Source organism: Rana temporaria, chromosome 1 (assembly GCF_905171775.1).
Source record: "Rana temporaria chromosome 1, aRanTem1.1, whole genome shotgun sequence".
In the NCBI taxonomy this organism is placed as follows: Eukaryota; Metazoa; Chordata; class Amphibia; order Anura; family Ranidae; genus Rana; species Rana temporaria.
The window spans coordinates 570,637,784-570,650,188 of record NC_053489.1 but is presented as its reverse complement, the minus strand read 5'-3'; the positions used below and the strand labels follow the sequence as shown (position 1 = coordinate 570,650,188).

The 12,405-nt window shown below is 43.8% G+C and overlaps 1 non-coding gene across 1 annotated transcript; it reads right to left on the bottom strand.

Annotated features, from left to right (window-relative positions):
- Positions 1–6,515: 6,515 nt before the first annotated feature.
- On the bottom strand, positions 6,516–6,644 carry LOC120925421. The gene has a single exon (XR_005746694.1). It is a non-coding gene; the product is annotated as a small nucleolar RNA SNORA35 (small nucleolar RNA).
- Between the last annotated feature and the right edge of the window lie 5,761 nt (positions 6,645–12,405).

The following is a 12,405-nucleotide window of genomic DNA, read 5'->3' as shown; positions in this document are numbered from 1 at the left end:
ACAGTGCCCCGCAATTACGGACATTCCCGCGCCGCGCAGCTGCAGTATGATCTGGAGGGGCGGAGCTGCCGCCCAGAGTTGTGAGGGAAGAGGCAAAACGTCCTGCGAGTTGCCAGCAAGCCAGCCCAGCATTGCCTGTCGGCCCAGAGGTGCTCAGCATAGGTGCTCAGCATTGCCTGTCAGCAATCCCAGCGCTGCTCAGAGGTGCCGTGAAACAGAAGATACCTGTATACCTTCACCCTTCCTACCACAATGAATTATCTCAGCTGCTCTGGCCTTGCAACAACAATGAGATGGGGTAAGCTTACAATTTTTATTTGAATATTGTGTTTATTTTAGTTATCAATGCATTATTCATATCAGTTATGCTTGTAAATGACTATTGCAATGCAGTGCACATATTTAGAAGTGAAAAAAGGTATTGCTTCACTTTAAGTACATTTTCACTTTACATACATGCCCCGGTCCCATTGTGTACTTAAAAGTGGGGTATGCCTGTATATATAAAACACGGGAGGGGAGCCAGCCGGGCCCCTTACAGGCGAAATGCCTGTACCCCACTGATGTACCATTGAAAGCATCTTGTTTTATTCATTTATGAAAAAAAAAACCTGGTAATCCCACCAGAAATCTGACTGACTGGTATCAGTATTCTTCACAGCTCTTTTCAAGACTACAAAACAGTTTGGGCAGTGGCGTTTTTGAGCAGTAAAAAAAAAAACAACCTCTCCTGGTCCTGGGACAGCCCGCCGGCGTACTATAAAGATTTAAAAAAATCACTGCGAGTCCCTTCACATAGATCCAGTGGCGGCCCGTCCATAGGGGGCGCCCGGGCGCCGCCCCCCCCTCCCCCAGCCAGTAAAAAAAAAAACTTTTTTTTTTTTTTTTTTTTAAACATGTCCCTTTAAAAAAACGAAAAAAAAAAAATCCTTATGTGCACTGTGTCCCGGCACCGGGCGTCGGGCATAGTGCGGTTTGGGTAGAGCTACGTCTGTGCAATTGCAGACGCGGCGCTACATTGGCAGCTAAAATATGCCTTTGTGGCGCAAACCGACGCGCCACTATTTCCAGAGCGATGGCCTGTATTATGGCCGGGCGGGTGCAGTGAGTGCACACAGTGCATAGAACTATTTCACATCCCCAGTGGGCGGTGCTTTCGTTCACAGTCTCCAAGCACAGGAAGTGACCTCAGCGCTGCAGCTCAATAGAACACGCACGGCCTGAGTGAGAGGATCTGCTGCAAAGAGGTAGGGAACTAACTGAAGCCATGCCTTCCCCCCCAGTCCCCTATGTGAGAAATATATTTTCGGGCAAAATCGCGGCACCCTCCAGCACTAACCCCCCCACTTATTAAAACTTTTTTAATGTACCATCTGGCCGAATAGGCGGCCGTCAGGACCCCCCCCCTGCTTATTGAAAGTTTCTGGGCGGTTGTCACTGATAATGATTTTTAATGTTCAATGCAATGCATATTATGGGTGAAATGCCAGCTGTCAGCAGCCTGAGCCCAGGAGAAGATGGGGAACTACAAGTCCCAGCAGGTTATAATATAAGGCTCCTAGGTGGATGGGTGTCTTATATTATAACCTGCTGGGACTTGTAGTTCCCCATCTTCTCCTGGGCTCAGGTGCATGCAATCCACCATCTATGGGACTACAAGTCCCAGCAGTGAGAAAAACTAGACAAAGATGATGGATTGCATGCACCTGAGCCCAGGAGAAGATGGAGAACTACAAGTCCCAGCAGGTTATATAAAGCTCCGAGGTGGATGGATGACTGGACAGTGACACAGTGGTGACAATTGGCACAGTGACCACAATTGATGGCATGGCACAGTGGCTGCATTTGATGGCATGGTACAGTGGCTGCATTTGATGGCATGGTACAGTGGCTGCATTTGATGGCATGGCACAGTGGTGACAATTGATGGCACAGTGACCACAATTGATGGCATGGCACAGTGGTGACAATTGATGGCACAGTGACCACAATTGATGGCATGGCACAGTGGCTGCATTTGTTTTTTTGTTTACAAAAGTTTTATTTGGAAGACAAGAAATACAACGGTTACATAAATTGCATGACATAGATACAGAGATGATGAGATTTATAGGAGTAGGACATACATGAGTATACAGTAAAGAAAATTGTCAAGCCATCGATTCGACATGAGGTAACGGATAATAGGTAAGAACATGGGGCAAAAGGGGGTTATCACGGATGAATAGATGGAGTAGACCAGTAAGACCATTTTTCGTTAAATTTCTGCATTCTATCAATAAGTGTATAATGTATTCTTTCTGATATTCTAATCATTTCCATTCTGGATTCGACCTGGGACCAAGGAAGATTTTGGGATCTCCAATTAAAGGCTATCATCCAGTGGATGGAGCTGATCAGGGAGTGAACTAGCCCAATGCAGGGGAGAGGGATGTCGGGGACGGTGTCAAACAATAAACAAATCTGGGGTGAAAGGGAGATTTTCTTTTTTAGAGCGCATTCTAGTCTGGTGACCATAGCACTCCAAACTTGGTCTAGGTGTTTGCAGCTCCAGAAAATGTGGAGGAAATCTCCTTGCTCCGGGCAACCCCTGAAGCAACACGAGGGGGAAGCGGGGTAGAAGGAATGTATTTTAGATGGGGTCATATACCATCTAGTTAGAGTGGCTGCATTTGATGGCATGGTACAGTGGCTGCATTTGATGGCATGGCACAGTGGTGACAATTGATGGCACAGTGACCACAATTGATGGCATGGCACAGTGGTGACAATTGATGGCACAGTGACCACAATTGATGGCATGGCACAGTGGCTGCATTTGATGGCATGGTACAGTGGCTGCATTTGATGGCATGGCACAGTGGTGACAATTGATGGCACAGTGACCACAATTGATGGCATGGCACAGTGGTGACAATTGATGGCACAGTGACCACAATTGATGGCATGGCACAGTGGCTGCATTTGATGGCATGGTACAGTGGCTGCATTTGATGGCATGGCACAGTGGTGACAATTGATGGCACAGTGACCACAATTGATGGCATGGCACAGTGGTGACAATTGATGGCACAGTGACCACAATTGATGGCATGGCACAGTGGCTGCATTTGATGGCATGGTACAGTGGCTGCATTTGATGGCATGGTACAGTGGCTGCATTTGATGGCATGGTACAGTGGCTGCATTTGATGGCATGGTACAGTGGCTGCATTTGATGGCATGGCACAGTGGTGACAATTGATGGCACAGTGACCACAATTGATGGCATGGTACAGTGGCTGCATTTGATGGCAAGGCACAGTGGTGACAATTGATGGCACAGTGACCACAATTGATGGCATGGCACAGTGGTTGCATTTGATGGCATGGCACAGTGGCTGCGTTTGATGGCATGGCACAGTGGTGCGAATTGATGGAACAGTGGCTGCATTTGATGGGCACAGTGAGGCTGCGATTTTTTTTTCTTCGTTTGCGCCCCCCCAAAAATTTTGAGCACCAGCCGCCACTGCATAGATCCTTTGAAGTGTTGTAGTAAGTGTCCTAGCCCGCAAATACCTCATTCACCCCGTTATTTCTGTCCGCTCTCCTCTTCTCGCTCCTCCTCCCCCTCCGAGTGTAGCTTTAGATTAGAGAAGGAGAGCGATCACATGAAAAAATCAGAGGAGAGCGATCATGTGACCATCCGGAAAGAACACAGTATGTCTGAGAAGGGACTGGCAGTGCTTTTTTAAAAAACTTTACAGTACACTGGCAGTGCTTTCCCAGGAGACTGGGGGATTTCCTGGGAGTGCAAGGGGGCGCTGTAATGTAAAGGAGCTGTGTACTGTGCAGGGGGAAAATGCTGTGTAGTGTATAGGGGGGCAACATAATGTGCTGAGATCTGTGTAATGTGTTGAGGTCTGTGTAACATGCTAGGATCTGTGTGATGTGCTGGGATCTGTGTAATGTGCTGGGATCTATGTAATGTGCTGGGATCTGTGGAATGTGCTGGGATCTGTGGAATGTGCTGGGATCTGTGTAATGTGCTGGGAGCTGTGTGATGTGCTGGGATCTGTGTAATGTGCAGGGGGGGGCTTTGGAATGTAAAAGCGGCTTTTGAACGTTTTTCCTGAAACTTCCCTCTTAAAAGTGTTATACGCCGATAAATACAGTATTTATTTTTACAGGTATGGGTTAATTGAGTTACTCTTGTATAGGGACAATGTTGCTTTAATGATTGGAACAAACCCCTGAAAATCTAGTGATGATTTGGTTTATTGGCTAAGCTAAGCTTAAATGGCTAAAATTCTAAATTGAGGCAAATATAAAAAAAACAGGTAGTCACAAAAAATATTGTATAAACTGTTCAGAGGTGCAGTGGCGGTATAGCGCCACTATTTTTAGCAGCGTTAAACCGTCGGAATTGTGGCGGTATTCGGCCATAACCGGTGTGGTCCAAACCCTGCTAGCAGCCGAAAAAGGCGTTGCCAGCAAGCCAGCCCAGCATTGCCTGTCGGCCCAGAGGTGCTCAGCATAGGTGCTCAGCATTGCCTGTCAGCAATCCCAGCGCTGCTCAGAGGTGCCGTGAAACAGAAGATACCTGTATACCTTCACCCTTCCTACCACAATGAATTATCTCAGCTGCTCTGGCCTTGCAACAACAATGAGATGGGGTAAGCTTACAATTTTTATTTGAATATTGTGTTTATTTTAGTTATCAATGCATTATTCATATCAGTTATGCTTGTAAATGACTATTGCAATGCAGTGCACATATTTAGAAGTGAAAAAAGGTATTGCTTCACTTTAAGTACATTTTCACTTTACATACATGCCCCGGTCCCATTGTGTACTTAAAAGTGGGGTATGCCTGTATATATAAAACACGGGAGGGGAGCCAGCCGGGCCCCTTACAGGCGTAATGCCTGTACCCCACTGATGTACCATTGAAAGCATCTTGTTTTATTCATTTATGAAAAAAAAAAACTGGTAATCCCACCAGAAATCTGACTGACTGGTATCAGTATTCTTCACAGCTCTTTTCAAGACTACAAAACAGTTTGGGCAGTGGCGTTTTTGAGCAGTAAAAAAAAACAACCTCTCCTGGTCCTGGGACAGCCCGCCGGCGTACTATAAAGATTTAAAAAAATCACTGCGAGTCCCTTCACATAGATCCAGTGGCGGCCCGTCCATAGGGGGCGCCCGGGCGCCGCCCCCCCCTCCCCCAGCCAGTAAAAAAAAAAACTTTTTTTTTTTTTTTTTTAAACATGTCCCTTTAAAAAAACGAAAAAAAAAAAAATCCTTATGTGCACTGTGTCCCGGCACCGGGCGCCGGGCATAGTGCGGTTTGGGTAGAGCTACGTCTGTGCAATTGCAGACGCGGCGCTACATTGGCAGCTAAAATATGCCTTTGTGGCGCAAACCGACGCGCCACTATTTCCAGAGCGATGGCCTGTATTATGGCCGGGCGGGTGCAGTGAGTGCACACAGTGCATAGAACTATTTCACATCCCCAGTGGGCGGTGCTTTCTTTCACAGTCTCCAAGCACAGGAAGTGACCTCAGCGCTGCAGCTCAATAGAACACGCACGGCCTGAGTGAGAGGATCTGCTGCAAAGAGGTAGGGAACTAACTGAAGCCATGCCTTCCCCCCCAGTCCCCCATGTGAGAAATATATTTTCGGGCAAAATCGCGGCACCCTCCAGCACTAACCCCCCCACTTATTAAAACTTTTTTAATGTACCATCTGGCCGAATAGGCGGCCGTCAGGACCCCCCCCTGCTTATTGAAAGTTTCTGGGCGGTTGTCACTGATAATGATTTTTAATGTTCAATGCAATGCATATTATGGGTGAAATGCCAGCTGTCAGCAGTCAAAGCACCTCCCCCACAGTGAGTAAGCAGAACCTTGGCATGCATTTAACCCTTTGATCACCTTGGATATTAACCCCTTCCCTGTCAGAGTCATTAGTACAGTGACAGTGAATTTTTTCTTTTATTTGAGAATCCTCGCAACATATTACAAATAAAAATTTGAAAATATTGGCACACATACCGCTATCGAAGATCTATTGGGACAATAACTGATGATGGAGCAAAGTGCAACAATGAATCCCATCTCCCCCATAGGTGAGACAGACAGACAGACACTGGATGGGTGCAGCATGTCAGGCTCCAGTCACATGGGCGCCAAGACCTCTACAGAATGAATGAGGCATTCAGAGTGTCCTGGAGCTTTGTGCCGGCAGCCTGCGACTGAATGGAGATGCAGTAACTATACAGCCGAATGTCTGAGTCCAGGCAGCCACAGAGCCCGCCGCCCCCGAAAGAATAGGAAGTGAAGATGGATGCGGCCACCCGCAGGGACATCGCAGGCTTCATTTGTAGGCAAGTGCCACATAATAGGATAGTATGCAATGCATACTAGCCCATTATGCTTTTACTTTGCAGGGGGGGGGGGGGTTGCTTTACTGCCTCTTTAATAGGGGCAGAACTGGGGTGTAGAAAATGTAAGTCAAGGCATTTATCCATTAGTAGGTGTTCCCAGCTATCGGAAGGGTCGGCCCACAACAGAGTCCGGCCTTTCTGCAAGAAGGGGATTATTCTGGCCCCGGAATGAGACCCCAGAGTCAGAGGAAGACCAAAAAGACACTCGACAGTGCGGGACAGGGCATATTTTTTAGCACTAATCACTGTATTAGTGTCACTGGTCCCCAAAAAGTGTCAAAAGTTTCAGTTAGATGTCCGATTTTTCCGGCACAATATCACAGTCCCACATTTAGTCACTGATCCCCGCCATTACTAGGTAAAATAAATAAATAAAAATATCCAATAGTTTGTAGACGCTATAACTTTAGCGCAAATATGCCTATTGGGATGTTTTACCAAAAATATGTGGCAGAATACATATTGGCCTAAAATGATGAAGAAATTAGATTTTTTACATTTTGTTATTGGGTTTGTTTTATAGCAGAAAGTAAAAAAAAAATGTTTGTATTTTTTTCATAATTGTCGGTCTTTTTTTGTTTATAGCGCAAAAAATAAAAAACCCAGAGATGATCAAATACCACCAAAAGAAAGCTCCATTTGTGGGAAAAAAATTACAAACATGTTATTTGAGTACAGTGTCACACAACCACGCAATTGTCAGTTAAAGTAACGCAGTGCCGTAGCGCAAAAAAATGGCCTGATCATGAAGGGGGTAAATCTTCCGGAACTGAAGTGGTTAAAGCGTTTCTACACCTGAACAAGGAAACAAGGAGAGATAGAATAAAATCAGAGCTCTTTATCTGCATACTGATTCGGTCAATGTCCTAGAGCCATTAGGTAAGCTTGACAACCAAATAACTCTTATTTTCAGAAACTGAGGTTAGCAATGGCAGTCTCCATACTTTATTACTAAGAGTTTCCTTTAAAGTTTGATGAGTGTCTCAGCGTGGTTTGACGTATGTGAGAGACGATGACTCTGTTCCAGACAATGTAATGCTAGATACATAAACACCTGTTCCTGCAATAAGGTGCGCAAGGCTTTGCTTAATGTTGTTATACATTTATGGCAAATTTCGGAGAACATATGTAAACAATAACATTGATTTTCTACTGCAAAAGCCAGCAGCTGAGGAAAAAAGGCAGATGTTAATGCATGAATGGCTGATTAAGCATAATTGCTCACAATGCCATTTTCAGTAAAGTTCAAAGAGGCGATTAAGGACCTCATGAACAGATGATATTCTATAACAGTATCTGTGTAGGTCAGTTTCCACATATACATGTGTTAATGGGCTCATGTTAACATCAGTGAGGGCTGTTGATGCCATCTAGTCAAGCACAATATAATTTGATGGTCAGACCCTCCCAGATGTATGGAGATGACACCGGTGCTCATTCATACGGACAGACGTAGTGATCTGTGATACATCAATCTAGACAGCTGTGTAACTGTGAGGTAAATCATTCTTAATAATCAACAAATGTCGCAGCATGTGCTGAATGAGTAATGATGCAAAACGAGATATGGACACCGCATCATTTTCAACTCCTCTGGTATCCATTTTACATTGATTGGGCCAGATCCACGTAGTTCAGCGCATTTTTAAGTCCGGCGTAGCGTATCTCAGATACACTACGCCGCCATAACTTACAGCGTATTTTCCGTATCCACAAAGAATTAGCGCCGTAAGTTACGGCGGCGTAGTGTAAATGTGTCGGCGTAAGGGCGCGCAATTCAAATGACTAAGTTGTGGGCGTGTTTTATGTTAATACGTCTTGGCCCGAGGTAAATTACGTTTTTCCTGAACGGCACATGCGCCGTCCGTGGGGGTATCCCAGTGCGCATGCTCCAAATGAACCCGCAACAAGCCAATGCTTGTTCTACGCAATTGCGTAATTCTACGCAAAGCCCTATTCGCGAACGTTTTACGCAAACGACGGAGAATTCAACGCTGGCCCGACGTCCATACTTAACATTGCGTACGCCTCATAGACCCAGGGGTAACGTTATGCCGAAAAAAGCCTTACGGAAACAACGTAAAAAAATGCGCCGGTCGGACGTACGTTTGTGGATTGGCGTATCTAGCTAATTTGCATACTCGATGCAGAAATCAACGGAAGCGCCACCTAGCGGCCAGCGTAAATATGCACCTTAGATCCGACGGCGTACTAAGACGTACATCAGTTGGATCTAGCCCAGCTTCAGGCGTATCTTGTTTTGTGGATACAAAACAAAGATACGCCGGAGCATCCTAGAAGTTACGCGGCGTATCAATAGATACGCCGTCGTAACTTCTTTGTGGATCTGGCCCATTGTATGCAACAAAGTAGAACTAGGCCCCTATGAAGACTAACAAGAGGCAAGAGTTTCCATAGGTTGTAATAATCCCTCCCTCCATTCATACCTATTGTATGTGCATTGTTTTATATGTCACAGTCAAACAAAATCTCCTGCACTAAAAAGTAGTGCAATAGTATTGGAAGAAGCCTGAAATTCCTATGGTGCCCAGTGCACGCACAGGCCTCGCTGCCCTCCGAGGGTCAGGGGATACCCACTGGAAAAACTGTAGAGGCACACCGACCTTGCACATTACCCAAGTAATATTTATTAAACGGTTCCTAACCAGCTTACGCAGATATACTGTGGCAGAATGGCTCTCCTGGGAGAGATCCTGTACCTATAAGGCTTTACCCAGGAGAACCACGAGAGGGCACACGAGCCCTGCCGGGGGCGCGTGGCTGGTAGGCCCGATCACGTGCACGAGAGCCAGCACGGGGGTTTGTGTGTGTAAACACACAAATTCCTGTGCTGTCAGAGGGGACAGATCGTTTGTTTATACAAAGTAGGAAAAGCGATCTGACATCTCTCCTAGTTAGTCCCATCCCCACACAGTTAGATCACAGTGAGGAAACACACACCTAACCCCTTGATCGCCCCCTAGTGTTAACCCCTTCCCTGCCAGTGACATTTATACAATAATCAGTGCATTTTTATAGCACTGATCGCTCTATAACCGTCAATGGTCCCAAAAATGTGTCAAAAGTGTCCGATCTGTCTGCTGCAATGTCACAATACCGCAAAAAAATCTCAGATCACCACCATTACTAGTAAAAAAAATCTAAATAATAAAAACGCCATAAAAATGCCATAAATCGTTTCCATAGTTAACCCCCCTGGCGGTGTTCCTGAGTCTGACTCAGGGTTAAATTTTCGTGCTGCGATCGGTAACCCCGAATCAGACTCGGGCTCGCCTCGCTGGATCCACAGGCATTGTTTACTTACCTTGTCCCTGGATCCAGCGATGTCACCGCGCTGTGTGAGCGAGCGGGTGCTCGCTCGATTCACACAGTGCCTCTGTGTGACGCCGATCTCCGTTCCCTGCGACGTTACGTCGTACGGGAGCGGAGAACGGCGCCAAATTCAAAAACGTAAACAGACACAATACATACAGTATACTGTAATCTTATAGATTACAGTACTGTATGTAAAAAATACACACACCCCTTGTCCCTAGTGGTCTACCCAGTGCCCTACATGTACTTTTATATAATAAAAACGTTTCTTTCTCCCTGCAAACTGTAGATTGTCCATAGCAACCAAAAGTGTCCTTTTATGTCAAAAATGGTTTTAGAGCAGCTAGAAAACAGCGATAATAAATTATAATCACTTGCAGAATTGTGCGATAGCGATTTGTGGGAAAATTCGTCATAAAAAAATAAAAGTAATGACAGCAACAATTCTGCAACTGAGCAAATTTCAGTGATTTTGAGTTGATTACATTATTGAATAATTTTTATTATAATTATATTATTACTTGTTATAATTATTTATAATTATTTATTATATTATAATTTATAATTTTGTTTTTAAAAACAATTCATACCCGGGATGCCTACTAGACTCTTGTTTGGTCAGATTTAAGTGAGTTATTCCTAAAAATTACAGGCCTACAGTATAAAACGCCAAATTTCCTTGCAAATAATGGTACCACTTTTAGCACCTTTTTTCTGAAAGATACCGCCAGGGAGGTTAAAGCAACGCAGTGCCAAATTGTAAAAAGTGCTCTGGTCAGGAAGGGGGTAAAATCTTCCAGGGCTGAAGTGGTTATTGTTGCTCCTTCCGTTTTGTTCACATATCCTGTTCTGAGCCATCCCTGGGGAGTCAGACTATAAACCCGGGATTACATCTCTTTAATGCAGCAAGTGTCATCTTGCTAAAAGCACATCTGACGCTTTTTTAATTAAAGGGGTCAACATTTTGTGGTAAGCGGCCATCTATTTATTGAGTACTTCGGGTGATGTTTATTGGTGGTGAAGGTGTCACTACTGGATTTATCTATTTTACCATTGTTTATGGACTGGTTATATTAGTTCTACAAGGAACTCAATATTTTACTTATGCACTTTATTGCTATGGACTTGCTTATGAGATCATTTTTATCACTAGTATCAGTATTTACTATTCAATTTATTCACTATATTGTCATGGACTTATGATATTATTCTCTTATCACCAGCATCAGTATATATTTGATCCATTTCTATTGGACTGTTTTGATGTTTATCACTTATAGTTTTATTTGAACAGTCACATGTTGATAGGTATAATATCTGTTTTTGTGCCATCCATCACAGAGCTTATTATTAGCTCTATAGCGCCCCCACCCATTTATATTTCACATTGCACTATTGGTATCTCCATTTAGTTTTTCTGGGGAGCAGCTCTTATTTATTAATTTTTTCCTTTCATATTTATATAATTGGCACGAGATACCCTTTCTTTCTGAAGTGGTTGAAATCAAAAAGAAGGAAAGATACTCACAAACAAGTGGATTATAAAAACATATCAGAGTAAACATTGGACCAAAGCAAGAAGGTCACTAGGACTGTGTCCAACAGGCCAGAGGACCTTCCAGAGGGCTGACTTGTTTTGAGGAGGGATTCGCTCTTCCTCAAAGCCCTGGTTTTAGATGTGTTGATACACCTTGGGGTTGATTTACTTGGGGCAAATAGACAGTGCACTTTGCAAGTGCAATTACTTCAGAGCTTAGTAAATTAGGCAAAACTTCTGTCATCCAATCATGTGCAAGCAATATTTTTTTTAATTTGCATGTGATTGGGTATTCTTTGCAAAACCAAGCTTCGCCTCATTTACCAAGTTCCTCAAATGTCCTTGTGGATTGAAACTGCACTTGCAAAAGTGTACAGTCTATTTGCCTTTTGTAAATCAACTGCTCTATGTTAACCACTTAAGCCCCGGACCAATACGCTGTCTAAAGACCCAAGGTGTTTTTACAATTTGTCACTGCGCTGCTTTAACTGGTAATTGCGCGGTCATGCAATGTTGTACCGAAACGAAATTTGCGTCCTTTTCTTCCCACAAATAGAGCTTTCTTTTGATGGTATTTGATTGCCTATGCGATTTTTATTTTTTGCGATATAAACGGAAAAAGACCGAAAATTTTGAAAACAAAAGATTTTTCTTATAACAAAAAGTAAAAAATATCGAATAAACTAAATTTTAGTCAAACATTTAGGCCAAAATGTATTCAGCCACATGTCTTTTGTAAAAAAAATCGCAATAAGCGTATATTTATTGGTTTTCGCAAAAATTATAGCGTCTACAAACTAGGGTACATTTTCTGGAATTTACACAACTTTTATTTTATGACTGCCTATCTCATTTCTTGAGGTGCTAAAATGGCAAGGCAGTACAAAACCCCCCCAAATGACCCCATTTTGGAAAGTAGACACCCCAGGGAAACTGCTGAGAGGCATGTTGAGTCCATTGAATATTTTTTTTTTTTGTCCCAAGTGATTGAATAATGACAAAAAAATAAAAATAAAAAAAAAATTACAAAAAGTTGTCACTAAATGATATATTGCTCACACATGCCATGGTTATATGTGGAATTGCACCCCAAAATACATTCTGC